This window comes from Melospiza melodia, chromosome 3, assembly GCF_035770615.1.
Source record: "Melospiza melodia melodia isolate bMelMel2 chromosome 3, bMelMel2.pri, whole genome shotgun sequence".
Lineage (NCBI taxonomy): Eukaryota > Metazoa > Chordata > Aves > Passeriformes > Passerellidae > Melospiza > Melospiza melodia.
Genome location: NC_086196.1, coordinates 48,261,485 through 48,278,242, shown reverse-complemented (window position 1 = coordinate 48,278,242; position 16,758 = coordinate 48,261,485). Strand labels below are relative to the sequence as shown.

Here is a 16,758-nt window from a genome sequence, read left to right as displayed (position 1 = left end):
TATTTTACCGTGACTTTTATGTTGGAGGACCACACTAATGCTTTTTCTTACTGCTATCTCTTTATTATTTAGAGTGATACAGCATTTGAAGAGGTGAGAGAGTCGTACTTCTTTCCAAGCTCCAGTAAGCTAAATGGGAAGATCCAAACAAACTAATTAATCTTTCCAGAACCACAAACTTTGTGTAGCACAGGGCACAGAGAACAACATAGCACAGATATTTTTTGGCTCACTGCCTTTAGGAACCAAAATAGCCCTCTCCCTGAACTGATCAGTCCTGCCAGATTAGTGGCAGTCAGAAGGGAACCAGACTGGGAAAACTAACTCTGTGGATTAGTATTATTTTACCAACACAAACAAACAACTCATAGAATTACTAGTATTTTGTACTATATGACCCAATAACTTTTAAACAAAACATTGGTTCACTTACCCTACAACCTTTCCACTCAGGTGGCAGAACTATTAAGACTATGAGCCATTCCAAAACTGAAGCGCACACACCTTGTAAGATAAAGCAGCATGATATTTTATTTATACCTAAGTATATTCTTCTTACAGAGGAAATAAAGAATAAAAATTTGGAGATTGAAAAGGTGTATTTGAGACATCAAACACCATACAAAATTACTGAATATATTATATTGCTATTGACAAAAATGCTACGTGCCTATCAGCATTCCTAGCTAGTTATTTTTCACTTACTTGTTAGAGCTAAAATTCTATCATCAGTCCCTCATCCCATCTGGAGTATTGTGTTCTGTACTCCCCCAGTACAAGAATGACACAGAAATATAGGGACAAAGCCAGAGAAGTGTCACTAAAATGACTGAGGGATTGAAGCATCTTTCGCGTGAGGAATGGCTGAAGGGGCTGGGGCTGCTCATCCTGAAGAAGAGAAAGCTCAGAGAGGATTTCCCCAATGCCTAACTGGGGCCATGAAAGGCAGAGAGATTCTCCTCATGCCAGGATAAAGGGAAATAAGACAGGAAATACATGAAACTCCACCTACACATAGGAAAATGCCCTTTGACTGTGAAAGTCAGACAACAGAACAGGTTGCCCAGACAGGTTGTGGAGTTTCCACACTTGAAGATATTTAAAATCCAGCTGGCCTTGACCTGTAAGCAGGGATGGTTGACTATGTGATCTCAAGAGGTGCCTCTACGTTTCAGCAATTCTCTGAATTTTCTAATATAGTTTAGCTTCTGAAAACAATTTGCACCAAATGCACACCATGTTTTCTGTGAAAAAGTTACATCATGCCATATTATCAGGCCAAATTTACTGCTACACATTTTTTGTTTGCATTAGTTTCTGAATATGTGGTATGATTATGCCCAAACTACATTGTCCTATCTATGCCCATATCACAACTACCAACACACACAAACTGTCAATAGATGATGTTTTCATTAACTCACATAAACATGTAAGCCTTTAGATGCCAGTTCATGCCCATATCACAAAAATACTTCCAAAATACCAAACCATGAGATTGGATTGGTTGCCTCATGTACACATGTCCCTATGAAATAACTATAAAAATTATTACAGAAATAGTACCTCAGTAGCTAGTAGAGTTCAGTCTATCAGTAACTGGAGGCAAAGAGGAGTGGGTTTAGTTTTAAATTTATTTATTATTATGAAAAGGAAACATGCTACTGGATGCAAAACTAAGACTAAATGCTGCATTTAGGTTTCCTGATTCTATATCTACATCGTATGTTTGGACACATCCTCCCAATGAAAACATATCCCACAAAGCTGATGATGACTTAGGCAAATGTAATAAGTTTATCACTTGAATCTGACATGTGTATATTCTGCATGGATGCACACCCTTCAATTTTATTATCTGTTCCTCTGCCTTAAAAGTACCTCTACAGTTCAACGTAGGCAGCTGCGCAGTTGCAACAGCTTAACAATGTCATATAAGTAATTCAGATTCCTTTTTAAATTACTGAAATTGTAAGCACTTTTCAAACATTTAGTTTTCTGTAACCAATTTTAGAATGCCTCTTAAAGAGAAACTTCAAACACGTTTTACTTTTTAGTGTTACCATTCTTTAATAAATCATTAACTATTTAACTTGGGAAATAAAACCACTATCAGTTTTCTACAACTAAAATAATTTCCAATCTATCTTCCTATGCCTGTACTTATGATGATAAGAAAGAGCAGATAAATTTTTATGGTCTACAAAATCGCATAATTCAAAGTCTGGATTATCAAACCTGCTAATCAGTACCACTGCTACCATAATTGCAAAATACATCAAAAGAACTATTTTGGCATAAAGGTTTTGTCTGGATTATATGGAACAAAAAAAACCAAAAAACAACCACACACAAAAAAAACCAAAAAAAAAACAAAACAAAAAAAACCCCAAAAAAAAAAAAAACAAAAAAAAAACTGATGTGTATTTATTTAAGGGGTGAGCAAATCACAAGTTTCTTCTCCTAGCTTAAACAGCAATATTCCTTGTGTTAAATACTTTTCAAATTATGAAAGAAAAGCAATGGACCTTATTAGACATCAGAAACCATCATTCTTTTTGCAGCATTATTATATTATACCTACTACTACCCTAAACCACAAAAAGAGGGCCAAATATACAAATTATATTTTTCAGGTTCTTCCAGATTTCTTTAAATATCTGCTATGCATTGGTCAACTTTACAGCCAAAAGATAAAGCAAAGGCAATACAAAAGTGGTTAGCACACAATTCTAGACTAGAAATACTAGTGTTCTCTTTCACTACATTAGCATTATTCAGATGAAGATATTATTGACAACACACAATGCAATATATGCTACAATATTGTCCTCTAAAGTCTGACTATTTTCAAACAACTTGTTTATATGAAAAGTAGTAGGTAAGATTTTCAGAGATATGTTCTACTCTGCCATTAATAAAGCAGAGCTTCATCAGGCTCAGGAACACAGGAGTCTTGTGATATTATTGTGTATTACAGAACTGACCATTTATAGAAAAAATGGAGTCTCAGATGAGAAGAGGAAAAAAACCTATTAACTTGATGTGAGCAAAGGGAGCCACTTAAAATCTCATAAACAACAACACAGATATTGAGCATCCACCTAGTTTAACAGCTGCAGCACACCTCGGAGGGCTGAGGGGCTCAGGTGGCTGAACACAAAGTTCAATCTTTTCTCCTGCATCAAAGCATGTGGCAAGCATTGCAAGGAAGATCAATTATTCAGACTCTCCTAAATCCATGATTCTTTGAATAGGTTGACAAAAAACAATTATCTTACTTCATACAAATCTCTGAATGCATAATGAATTTAAGATAAATTTTTTTAAAATTCTTGTTTCAGAATTTTTTCCTCCCTGAAACAATATGTAGTTGGAAATGAAAGTTAAAAGTTTTACTGGTGTCAGAAATATGACAGAAACAAAACTACTACACTGAATGTCTTCAGATGATAGACTGTGTTCAGCCAACATGAAGTATTTCTAAGCCTGAGCCATATCCTAGAACTAAAACCAATCCAGTTGAGCTAGATCAAGGAGTTTGTAGAGATAGGAATTTGGCTTCTCTGATACATTACAGAACACAATAATCCTTCTGTATAGTAACAGCTGTATAGTATTGATTGTACCCTACACTTCAATATTAATGAGAGGCAATCTGCCAAGTTACAGATTTCAAAAAAAAGGTTGAACTTTCTCTAGGGATAGGTTTTGTTCAGCCTGAAGACAGGGGACACCTTACAGCAGCCTTCCAGTAGGCAAAGGGGGTTACAAGAGTGTCAGAGAGGGACGTTATACAAGGGCATGCAGTGATAGGACAAAGGGGAATGGCTTCAAACTGAAAGAGGGTGGGTTTAGATTGGATATTAAGGAGAAATCCTTTACTGTGAGGGTGGTGAAACACTGGAACAGGTCATACTGAGAAGCTGTGAAAGACCAGGTTGAATGGAGGCAGTGGAAAGTGTCCTGCCTATGACAGGGATTTTGGAATGAGATTATCTTAAAGTCCCTTCCAACCCAAAGCATTCTGTGATTCTTTATTCACTTGTACACCCAGCCACATAAATTATTATCTTAGGGGTTTTTAGGGTGCTTTAGGTATCCCTAGGAAATACCATTTGTGAGATGTCAAAAATCAAGAAAACAGCACAACTGCATTTTTACTTAAAAGTACTACAAGCATAGTAAAAACATATCTGCCATCAGCTAGAAATTTGGCTTACCTTTGGCTAGAAGGGTTCACAAAGGATGCCAACTTCAGTCACTCTTTTTCTGATATCACCAAAATGGAGATACCTGCAAGTCAAATGAGAAAGATTTATTGGTTTTGGTTTTGGGTGAACATGTCCCCTTATGATATCAAGGGATAAGTTAAAAAACCCCTTCAATAAACACTAGTGTAAAATTAAAATCTACTAATTTCTACATGGAAATAAAATATCAAGAACAATTCACTGGCTTTAAAAATCAGCTTAGTTTCATATGTATGTGTTGCAACAAAGAATTTAAAGGTGTTATCTGTGCAAGTTCCTGGCAATAACTGGAAAAAAACTGTTGCTAGGGCAAAGGGTCATGAGCCAGTAGGTGCTGAACCATCAGACTGTTTCATTATGGCTCTGCTTCAAAGGTTATGATAAAGGGCCCACAGCTATTCCTGTAAAATGCAAGTAGCCTAATGATATTTTCAATTACAGGGATGAGGAAAAGTCATGAAGTTCCATAAAATGTTTTGAGAGAAAAGAGTAGTGAGTTGATCCAGAAGGTTTAGAAACATGCTCTGAGATTCTGTGGGACGACTTACAGCCAAGAAATTATCTAACACTGCAAAATTTACATTTGACAATTTTATATTTGCTTCTGAACAAAGGAAAATAAAAGCATTTGTAAAATAAAAATATTTTAGCTAGGTCTGTCTGATCGACATTAGAGAAAGAAATCACAAAACTATCAGCAAGGTGATTTGTCTATTTTATATCAGAGCCAACAAAGTTTCAAAAGGAGTTAATTTTACCATGACCTCAGACAGTAAAATCTGGCTTGAAAATACACAATGTTATATTCATACTGAAAGAAAGGAAAAAGAACACACACACAGCAGGAACAGATGTTATTTCCTGTACTAAATCACCACCATAGGGACAAAAATAATTCTAATAGGTATTTTACAGAATAGTGCATACAATGGAAAAGAACACAAAGCCTCAAAATCCTACGTCAGCTGCATATCTAGGTATTATAGACACCAGTAACACAAACAAACAAAAAGCCCATACAGATGGAATGCAGGACAGTTTACTGTTATCCTCATTCTAGGTCTAGCCAACCTATGCAACCCCTTAAGTCTACTTTCACCAGTATGCTCACACTAGCAAAAACAAAACACCCAACTCCTGGTGCAGTTACAACTTAAAATTGCACCAACCAGTGCAGTTCTCATAGTAAAGCTAAAAAAATCCCTAAACTCTATCAGTAGCAGTGTTGACCAACATCATCAGGTCTTCTGTTTGCCAACAGAAGACACAATTAAAAACCCCAAGATATTAAACAGAAATTTCTCATTCCAAACCTAAAATTACACCTGAAGAAAACAAATTTCTCAGATAAACCTCAGTCTAGTAAACTCTGAAACTAAAGTCATAGTAAATACTGAAAGTCAAAAGTAAAAACATGAGAAGAAAGCAACGGCAAAATTAAAACCAATGGGGTTTTTTTTAGAATGACTTAGGAATCTGGTCCATTTTCCAACAGAAACTGCTTCCAGTTTTCTTTAAATAAGGTTATGAGAATATTATAATTATTAGCATTGTTTTTCTCACAAAAATAAAAAAGTAATCATATATTCAAATCACTGGGAAAAAGCAAGCTTCAAAACGTCTGTCTCAAAGACAATTTTTAAATTGTCCATTTATCAGAGGAGAAAGTGGAATCAATTGATCCTCAGAGTAAAGTAGGATTTAGAGGATTATGTTGCTCTTTTGTGAGGCAGCCAAATGGGAAAACATTAGGCCTTGTCCACATACTAATTTTTTTCTTTAATCCAAAGTTCTTATACAGAACACTGAATCAGGAAAAGAATTTAAGAATTGAGAAGAAAAATGTTATACATTCCAAAAATAACTTATTATTTCACCAGTATTCAAAACTTTTCTTTATAACATCGTGTCCCCACATTCATTAAGGTCTACAAATGGAAAATAACCTCAAAATTTCAAGTCATGTAGGTTCCTTTAAACTCACATAAAGTAACAAATTACAAATGAGAAATTATGATATGCCTATTTTCTTTCATGTACTTCAAAACTTAATTGTAGTATTGGACATCATAAAGCTGCTGGGCAGTAGGTGATTATCACAGATCTGTTTGTCCTGGACGTATCATCTTTTATTGCTCATGGAGTTATATGTGGGTTGCTTTATTTTCCAGGAGGCAATAATGGATTTCATTTGTTGGTTTCTTAATCTTTATCTGAATGTCCACTGGAATTGAAAATCAGTACCTTGTTTCTACAGGAATTGTCACCAAGGAAGTCAAGTTGGCCAAAGAGAAGGCAAAGAAGAGTTCACACTGAAAGATACTGAAATGCAGGCAGAAATAATTTCTGCATAGGAAAGTCAATCCTTGTTAGTAGTCCTGTTTGGCAAAAAAAGTCAGACATTCCTAACTGTGATTTGCCATATACTGTACCTAATTTTCAACTGCAAAAAAAGTATTTTTCTGCATGAATATGTAGTATTATTTATGTCCCAATCCTTAAATATTTTCTATTCCTATTTTTTTTCTGTTATAGGAAAAGCAGAAAAATATCAGTACAACCTCTCTAATTTTCCCTGGGCAAGTTTTCTTTCTCCACCCAAAAAGTTATGTCTATTTAGAAGAAATTGATTCCAGAAAGAATGGGCAAAGAGGCAGGATCCTCAGTAGAAAGCCTAGTTCCAAGCGGCTTCTTAGTGCTCCAAAACACTGTACAGATGGTCACTGCTGAGATAAGCTCCACAGCATGTTCAGTATGTCCAGAATATCAACCTGACACAGTCAATCTACCCAGCAAGTCCAATGTACCCTGGACACACTCAATTTACATTGTAGGAGCTGCATTTTTGGTGGGACATCCACTTAAAAATAAATTCCATGAAGGACCACAAAGGCCAGCTAATGCCTTGTCAAGTCACTTGTTCTCAGCTGTGGGATATAGTGACATCGGTGTCTTCAGCACCCCAAACTTTCAAGAAGAAACTTTACCCTTCCCTCTACACCTAGACCAAGTCTCATACATGACTGCAGGAGTCCTTTTGGTAATAAGAGGCTTTGTTTGTTCAAGCCCCTGCCTTGAACAAAGAATCAGAAAACTACAGAGAGAAAGCAAACAAGCAGACTGACAATTCTGGACCAGAAGAACAGAAATCCAAATACAGGCAGCAAAGGATTCCTTTTCTTCTGTTGGGACAAAGACAGGGCACATTCTCCTTTCACCAAGCCATGCCAGAAGATACACAACTCTCGGCTGCCTTTGACAAACACAGATGTACATACTGCAGCCTTATTTGCCAACCTAGGCTGAAATACCCAGACATCAGGATTTCTGTGAGAGGAACTGGACCCATCACACAAGAAAAAAAACATAATTTCTTTAACAGCTAATACTTCTATTAAAGCTTTTTGTATTTAAGTACCCCTTTTGAAAAAAATGGAGTTCAGCATCTATTAAGCAAACAAGATTTTTTACTTTCTTCTTTCCCATACTTACAACTGCCTTTTCATGATATTCAAGTACTAAGAATCTTGAACTTAATATATAGAGCAAAAGAAATGACAAAAACTGCTATAATACATTTCCATTTTCAAGTATGACTTAAGTACAAGAACAGCAGATAAAAGTGATACAATCAATGACAAGATTTTCCTCTACCTACTCAATTTTATTGGCAAAGCTATTGTCAGTCCTATCATCTTATACACCCAAGATTTCAAGAAAGCTATACTATTCCATAATACTTAGGCAGAGTTTTGAGTTAAATACCTCATCCACAATTCTTACTGGTGATATAGACTCTTGCTGGTGCTACACAAGATAAATGAAAATCAAATAGCTATTCAGAGAAATTAATTTTTTAACACAGGCCAGGCAATCTTTTATAAGATTGCCAGGTTCACACCAGAATTTAGTGAATATATTTCATATGTGAAGCAGAACTTTGAAAATATATACTCTCTACAAGTACATTGGAAACCATTACTTCCATGAAAAATCCAATTATGACACTTGTCCAGCAAAGACAACCACACTTCAAAGAGATCAAAAACAGATGTGCAAAAGTAATTTGAACATCTATCTAAAAGTACAAGTATCAAAACTGCTTGTTTATAAATAAAAGCCATACTGCATCAGCTCTTAGTGTAGTCTCTCTCTGATCTAGTTCTTACAGTGATCACAGGTTACACAAAGGATTTGGGATCAAACCACAGCACTCCATGTCCTACCTCCTGCTTTGATTTCAGCAACTAATGGGAGCATCTAGGACTTTAAAGGGGCAAGACTGAAGTGATTACATGTATTTCGCCATGTATTTCCTCTCCAAGTACTAAACTCAATTTAACTACATATAACTTTCTGTATTCCCAACACAATAGACTGATCTCTGTAAAGGCCTTTTCCTTCCTTTCATACAGAAAATATTCTGTAAGTAGCTTATTTCCCACTCTCTAAGTGACTCCTGTTGTTTACAGGAAGGAAAAGGAACAGAAATCTTGCCATAAAACAGCGAGAGCTAAAAAGTTCTGTTTCACTTCCTCCTGTGCAGGTGTTTCATACAAAAAATCTATTTTAATTCTTCATTTCAGGGAGAAAACATGCTGCTTCTTTTTGAAATACAGACTGAGAAATAGAAAACAATAAGGTTAAGGAAGTAGTAGCACGCTTTACTGTGAAACAAAGCAAAGATATACAATCACCATTGCCATAAAACTTGTGAAATCCCTAGCTTTGCAGACAGCAATTATTTTACATGTTGACTTGTAAACTGGGCTTTCCTTCTAAATCCATAAGTTCATTCTTAATTTTTTGCTGCCCAGATAAATGTGTAGAGATATCTTTGACAAAAAAAAAAAAAAAAAAAAAAAATCCAACTCCAAAACAACACAAAAAACAATACCAAACTCCTCCCTTTTCTGACAAGGTAGTTGATTTTAATACCAAGGCTGCCCACAATGCTACAATGTCCATTTAACACCCAGAATGGAATTCCCTAGCAACAGATCCTGCTTGAACTCTATATTCTAAACTAAAGGGACAAGGACAATGAAAAATAACTTGTGTTCGTTCAAGATGTATGGCATCTCTGTTTGTACACTTGTTTTTCAGTTTCAGAAATACCAACATCCACCATAGTAAGAATTACATTCATCTCTCTAAGAGCTGTAATTCTCTATTGCCCACTGGTGTGTGGAAAACTCAAATTCTAAAAGAAGTCAAGCACGTGAGGGCACTAATCATCTTACAGGCCACACATATCACCCAGTTCAAAAGGAAATTGAGAACTTTATTACATAATATCACAACACACCTATCACAGATGCTGTCACAATATAAAATTATATAAAATATAAAAATATTATCACAAGCTTATATTTTCCTCTCTGAGGAAGGGATACCTTATTTGATCCAGGCTGGCTGAACCTCACCAGCTACAGGTCAGATTACAGATATTTCCCCATCACAGTAAATGCTGTTCCTAGTTCTACGTACCAGTCCCTGTACAGGCAGCAAAGGAGGGATGCCTTCCCAGTGGATGCACTTCCAAACTGTTCTAGCTGAGCTGCACAGGGAACAACATTAATTTACCAGTGAGCACACTGCCCAAACACCCATTTCCTATCTTAAAGCAACAGTAAGCCAGCTGGAAGGATTGGAGGGCCCAAGACAGACTGAGGGTCATCAGATAAATCACCACTGTTTCAATCAAAGCGCTTCCAGTGAAACATGCAATTACTTGGAGTTTGTTAAAAGCAGCTTTCCATATTTTGTGATCAGTTACCTGGGAAAACAAATTACATCACTGCACTGTGGATACTTAAAGAAAGATTTGCTAATTAAGCACAATTAATTACACAGCAGCACTAATTTGAAAAGCAATCTCCATTCATCTTTTGTCTGCTTAAGTCTCAGATTGACTGCTGAGAATAATTATTTATAGAACCTGCAATTTTGGATGATCCTTTCTCTGAGAAAGATAACAAAGAGCACTGGCTAAGAAACACATAAGGTGAACAGCAAATGTACACAACTGACACACTCTCTAATATAAGTGCCAGCATAAATAGATCTATCCTTAGGCTATCAGAATTTTCTTACATACACTCAAATGCAACTATAGCTTCATCCTGAACATGACAAAAAATCCACTAACCCTGCTCTAACCTGAAAGAGCTCTACCACATTTAGAATATAACCCCAGGTAAAGAACATTCCTTATTACAAAAACAGAAAAGGTAATCTTGAGACAGGTTTACCTACTGAACTGACTTTTTAACTGGGAAAGGATCTGTGCTTTACATCAAAGTTATTTTGTCAGAAATGAACAGAACACCCCACAATGCCCATCATTTCCACAGATGTCTTTTTACTTGCAATAAATCTGCAATTAATACGGAATATATATTTAATAAAAGTTAATAAGCATAGAGCTTGATCTTTCCCATTTGTATTTTCAACATGACACTCCACACACTGCTATCCCCATACATAATGTGAACATCATCTTCATTCCCACCTTTATTTTTCTCCTATGAAACAATGTTCAGCTCCAGGCATCCTTTTCTCCCTTTGCAATACCTCATTTTGACAGCACAGCAAAAGCATGTAATAAGCAAGATCACAAAGAGAGCACGAAACAATATCCATTCTGGCACCACCAACTATCAGGTTTGGACCACTAATTATAGAAAATACAATAGATGAGAGAGATTAAATAGTACAGCTATTTTCAGGAATAGCTCAACATTTAGACCTAATAGTCTTTTGTTCCTTGTTTGGTTGGGGTTTTTTTTAGGGTTTTTTTGGTGTGTTTTTTTGGGTTTTTTATTTTGGTTTTTGTTGTTGTTGTTGTTGTTGTTTGTTTGTTTGGTCTGGGTTTTTTTGTTTGATTTGTTTTATTTTCAACTTTGTATTATGCCAAACTTAATCACAGAAGAGATAAAGGGCTTAAATGTGAGTAGTCTGGTATAGCCACAGCAAAGCTGAGGACCACACCTCACATTAAAAGAGACAGGGGCTCTTGAATTCCGAGCATTTTCAGAGTACAGCAGTAAGACATGTGCAGTGCTTTTGATACCTCCTGAATACAAAAAAATAGAAATATCATGAACGTAAGTATGCTGAAAATATTAACGATAAAGGAGAATTATCAGCCTGGAACTGAAATTACTAAACAAGGCAGAAGTTATTGGCTTCATCCACAGAAAAGCAGATTAAAAAAAAATCAGCTGGATGATGAGGTAACACCTGACTATTTCAATTAAAGATAAACATGGCAGCTGACTTGGAGCTTAAAAGCAGGAAAGACACAAAAATTACTCACAAGTCATAAAATGGGTCTGAAAAAACCCCATAACTATATCACAGTGTTGTGAATGCTATTCACAGAAATAGCATGAATACTTTTCTATATTGCTTGCATAGGTCTGCTTAATACTTTATTTATCATTGGCATTTCTCTGAGGTGGAAAAATACTTTTTTGCCATTTTTGAGTAGGAAGTAACATATTAAGTACTATGCAAAAACCCAAAGCATTTCTTTATCAGCTCTGTTTTCATCAAGCATGAAAAGTAAGATGATTTTCAAATACAATCAGTGAAGAGGAATTTTTTTATTATTACTGTCTCTCAAAAACAAGAGTAGAGTTTTGTGCATATCATTTGTAAATGACTTCATGTTTGTAGCATATGCTTTTTGACAGTGTCGCTTGCTTTTTCAAATATACACATGAGCCAGTCATTTCAGAATGAGGTAATAAAAGGGCTAAAGGACAAAAATCTAATCATCTTAAGTTTTGGAGTGGCTGAGAGGCACTTCTGGAAGTCATGCAGTCCAATCTTCTGCTCATCAGAATGGAAATGGTAAGGCATGGCCAGGTTTTGCTGAGTGTTCAAGATCTCCAGGGATGGAAAATGCAGCCATGTCTCCAGGCAGTCTGTCCTGGGCCTGTACTGGCCTCCTGGCAGTGTGCTTCCTCCCTCGGACCACAACACACCATACCAGAGTCTGGGGCCAGTCTGGGGACAGCGGAAAAAATTCACTTCTATCCTTTTGTGGAACTACCCTCAAGCATCTATGGGAGACCCTTGGGTTACTCAGGAGCTGCTGCTTTGTCAGAGTGAGCAAGCCTAGCTCTGTCAGCTTCTCCTGCCATCTCATTTTCTCCAAGCAAGGCCCTTTGACCCCTTCTTGGTGCTCTTCAGTTTCTCAACACCCCTCTTGAAATGCAGGGACTAAAATTAGATATTTAGCATAAATCAAGATCTTTAACATTTCATCCAGCTCTCCTACTGAAATACGCAGCAATGTAAACAAAGTAGTTTGCAGAATTTGGAAATTAATTCTTCATTCAATTATAGCCTCATAGTGTATTCTTTACACACTGAACCCACGCATTTGATTGAAAATCCTATTCAAAATTCTGGAAACCTCTTCCAGCCTTAACTCTGAAACAGCACTGAAAAGACTGACAATGCCCAGAACTGCATTTGAATGTCTCCCATTTCCCTCAGAATATCAGAGATAAAAATAGCATAATTGGTCATCAAATTCATTCCAAGAATATGAGTCTTAGAGTTTACTACCATTGCTCTTTATAGTCAACACTCATTACATGGTGTTTATGGCCAGATTAAACACAAACAACACAAAATGAAGAGGAACAGACAAGGCAAATACACAACAGAAGAGAAAGATTTAACAGAGATTCTTTCAATCCATACTAAGACCTGAGCTGGTATGTACACTACAATGTGCTGTAACAAGAACATTACCCCTCTTAGGTCAAGAGGGGCTAATCTGGAAGCAGTCCAAAACCTTCAGCATCCCAAATAACTTTCATCTATATCCAGAGATGAGCAAAAATTTGTGACAGATTTTTGGGTACATGTTTATTTTAATTACACAGAGGTCAAAGAATGTTTGACATAGACTAAAATCATTTCACCCATTAAGTGAACTGGAAAGAACACCTCTTTTGAAGGTTGTAATACCAGATGTTTCAGGATATGGTAGCTGCCTCATATTAAAAAAAAAAAATTGAAGCTCAATAAAGTGTGAATTTTATATAACAACTTTGATTTGAGTAAACATTTTTGGGAAGTTGGAATGGGACTTGGATCTTTACATGCTCTAAAAAATTACAAATTAATTCTTCTTTGATTACTTTTGACTAAGGAAACATTTTCACTACATTTTGGATTCCCATCGCAACTAGAGCCCAATATACTTACACTACAGGCCAGGTAGGGGATACTCTGTTTGCATGACCAAAAAAGGAAAGGTTCACTCATCCAAAGTTCCTGACCTGTTGCTAAATAAATAATTGATATAACCTGTTGGGGGGCAGGGGAAGCTGTTGGTTTTGTTTGGGGTTTTTTGTTTCGTTGTGTTTCTCTCCTTCTCCATCCTCAACTCCCAGGCATTGGTGCAGTGAAGTCTCCTTCACAAAGCATTTCAAATGTGGGCAATTACAATTACCACCTCTACTGCTATTTCCCAGAACTTTTTTCTTTACTGAATGGCAAAACCAAAGTTAAGTAAAAACTTTAGCTTAGTCTCTGGTCAAGATTACCTCATTTTGATTCCTTTTCCATTTATGTTTGACAGATACTTTTTCTCTTCTATTACAAAAAACCACCAGAGAATTTTGATTGTACAGGTTTTCCAGTCTAAATTTGTAAGGTCATTGTTCTTGCAGATGAGACTTCAGTAACTTATTTCAAATATGGCACAGTTTGTACAGTTCTGAACAAAAAACACAGTTTGTATTTCAGACATGCCTAAATATGCCAGCCTGCCAATCAAACCAGAAGCCTCCCAAAGGCACTACTGCACAAGAAGAGAGATGTAGAGAGGCATGGATAATAGCATGATTCCTGTAAAAAAATTGCTAAGAGCCAGGTTTGTTTGCTGTACCAGAAATATGTGAAAGCAGTGTTTTTCAGGAATTTTTTCAGATTTTACTGCCTGGGGAAAAAAAAATACAACATATCTAAATTATTGAATAATTAGCAGGGATAAAATTTTCACTTCTCCATGTGCCACATACAGTAGTTTTTTCTCCTTCAGTAGGATAGACCCTGGGTTTGTGTATTTAAAGTGGCCATCTGCTTCTGAACTTAGACAAATGCACTTAACTGTGGAGTAGTTACAGATATTCAGTATTTGACAAACAGGAGTAATAGCCACCTATGACAGCAGTGAACAAAACAAAGTTGGCCAGAAGACAAATCCTCTCCCCATAATTCTACACACAATTACATGGTTTAGATACCAGCACACATCAAAGCAATAAAAACAGTGTTAAAAAAGGCATTTACATTCTTAAACTTAAAATTCACCAGTTAAGATTTTACAAATTTCAGCACAATTCACATACGACCTAATCTACATCTAAATAAACCAAGAGTAAGCAGATTTTGGACACATTTATTTAAGAAAATCAAAATAAAATACAAAACTAGGAGCCTCATTTGGATAATATCAATATATTCAATTAATTTTTCTGTAAAAGAAAATTAATTGCCACTTTTATACAAAGAGAACAACGCATTCTCTCAATGTGTGTTTTTTAAGCCACAAATTTAAAATTTTTTTCCCCCAAACATTAATTACAGACATTCTGCCACCTAGTAAAGGCTGAGCAGGGCTTTGGCACCAGGCCATGCCACATCTGCCTCAAAACCAAGTCTCACTCATTCACCCAGCACATTGGCCTGCCATGCTGTTGTGGGCACAGGCTTTCGGTCCTGTTAAAAAATTCAGTAAATCAGAGGAATTTAACCTAACTTGAAACAAACTTGCAAGGCTGTTGAAGTTCTAGAAACACATCCTTTATCTCAGCCATTGAATCAAAACTAAACAAAGACAAAGCTTTCTATGATGAAGCTTCAATTGCTCCTAGGAAGAAGACAGGAGTAAAATATTGATTTACAAATATTTCAAAACTGTGTTTGCCACCACATAATTTTATCTCAATAAAAATTATATATTTGTATAACAATTTATACTCATTAAAGTTGTATGATTTATTTCGTGCTGAAAACAGCAATAAAATGAAAGAGTAATAAAAATCTGCAGCCAAACAGTATAACATTTCTACCAGGAATAGACATCTAGAAATAAAAAAAAAAAATTCTAAATTATAAACATTACAGACAAGGATCAACTGTCTCTTTCTGCTGACTTATAAACTCAAGACCAACAACAGAAGTCTCACCAGCGCCGTGTTTCAGACCTGAGAGTTTTGCTTCTTTTACCCACTTGGAACAGACAATGAAAGAGTCACTCATAGTTATGCCTTATTTCTCTTTCTACATTTCAGAGGTGTGCACAGGCACCCAAGCATACACACCCAAGGCACTCACCCCTCTCACATGCAGCAAAGATTTCCCTACTCCCCAGCCTAAGATCATTACTGTTGTTTTATTTCTTTCCATGCTCAAGACAATTGTTCAATTGCAGTATACACACTTTGCCTGTATCACAAATATCCTAAATATCATCCACCACATCCTCTCCCTTCCCACTAAGGGACAGGATTTCTTGTTTCAATCATGATTATCACCTGTAAGGTTTTTAAGCAGCTCACGCTTTTAAGAAAAATCAGGTACACAACTGCTTTCTGCAGAAAACCAAAGTCTTTACAAGTTAACCTACATTTAGAAGTATAGACAAAAAGAAACAAAGAAACAAAAGGAACATAAAATACTATCTAATATACTTTGGATATGAAGAGAGCAGAATATTTTTGCTTGAAAATTTTTTTATCCCCTGCCACATGAGAAAAATAGCATCTAGTGTTAATTACTGAAACAAACATACTTTGAAAACTGACCATGAACTTAGAAAACACAGAAAGGTCAGAATTCTAGACCCTGGCATTCCAATGTGACAAATGGTCAATAATCTTGCAGGCCTCAGACTCTGCTTTAGATAAAAATCAGACTAAGACAGTGGGAGTAAGTCCAGGCACAGGCTTTTTCCCCTTTGTACTGAAAGTGACAGCTGAAAAGAATCTGTACCAGCCAAGCAGGACAGTGACAGTTCTGTACAAAGAGAGACTCACTTTGCAAGTTTTTCATTTTTTCTCGTATATCCGTCTACCACAAAAGACAGTGTTAAGTTTCAGACACGTTTTTTTGTTCTGTGAAGGCTGCAAGGTTCAGGCATGCAGAGTAGTTACTCACTTGTGGACTACAAGACAAACAGACCATCATTTTGTTACAAAGTGCTCAGAATATAATAATGGAAAATTATTCTTGGAAAAAAATATAGGAAAATGACATACAAAGCAAGCTTGCAGTGTGCTTGGTATAAATCCCTAATTCTGAAATATTTTACTCAAAATATCAATGATCATAAAATACAGAGCTGCACTTCCATCTGTAATTATCACAGAGCAGTCAGGAAATAACTGAATGGCATTATTTTGATACAAGGAAAAAAAACGCAAACCCACCACCTAAATTTATCTAATCTAGTGCTTAATGTATAACAATGAAA

The 16,758-nt window shown here is 36.0% G+C and overlaps 1 protein-coding gene across 3 annotated transcripts in view; it reads right to left on the bottom strand.

Annotated features, from left to right (window-relative positions):
- Positions 1 to 16,758, bottom strand: part of SIPA1L2 (signal induced proliferation associated 1 like 2) — a 125,553-nt gene that overhangs the window by 95,227 nt on the left and 13,568 nt on the right. For all 3 annotated transcript variants that reach the window (XM_063151631.1, XM_063151633.1, XM_063151632.1), the window contains exon 2: positions 4,224 to 4,296. The gene's annotated coding sequence lies outside the window, so the exon portion shown is untranslated. The remainder of the gene's footprint in view (positions 1 to 4,223; positions 4,297 to 16,758) is intronic.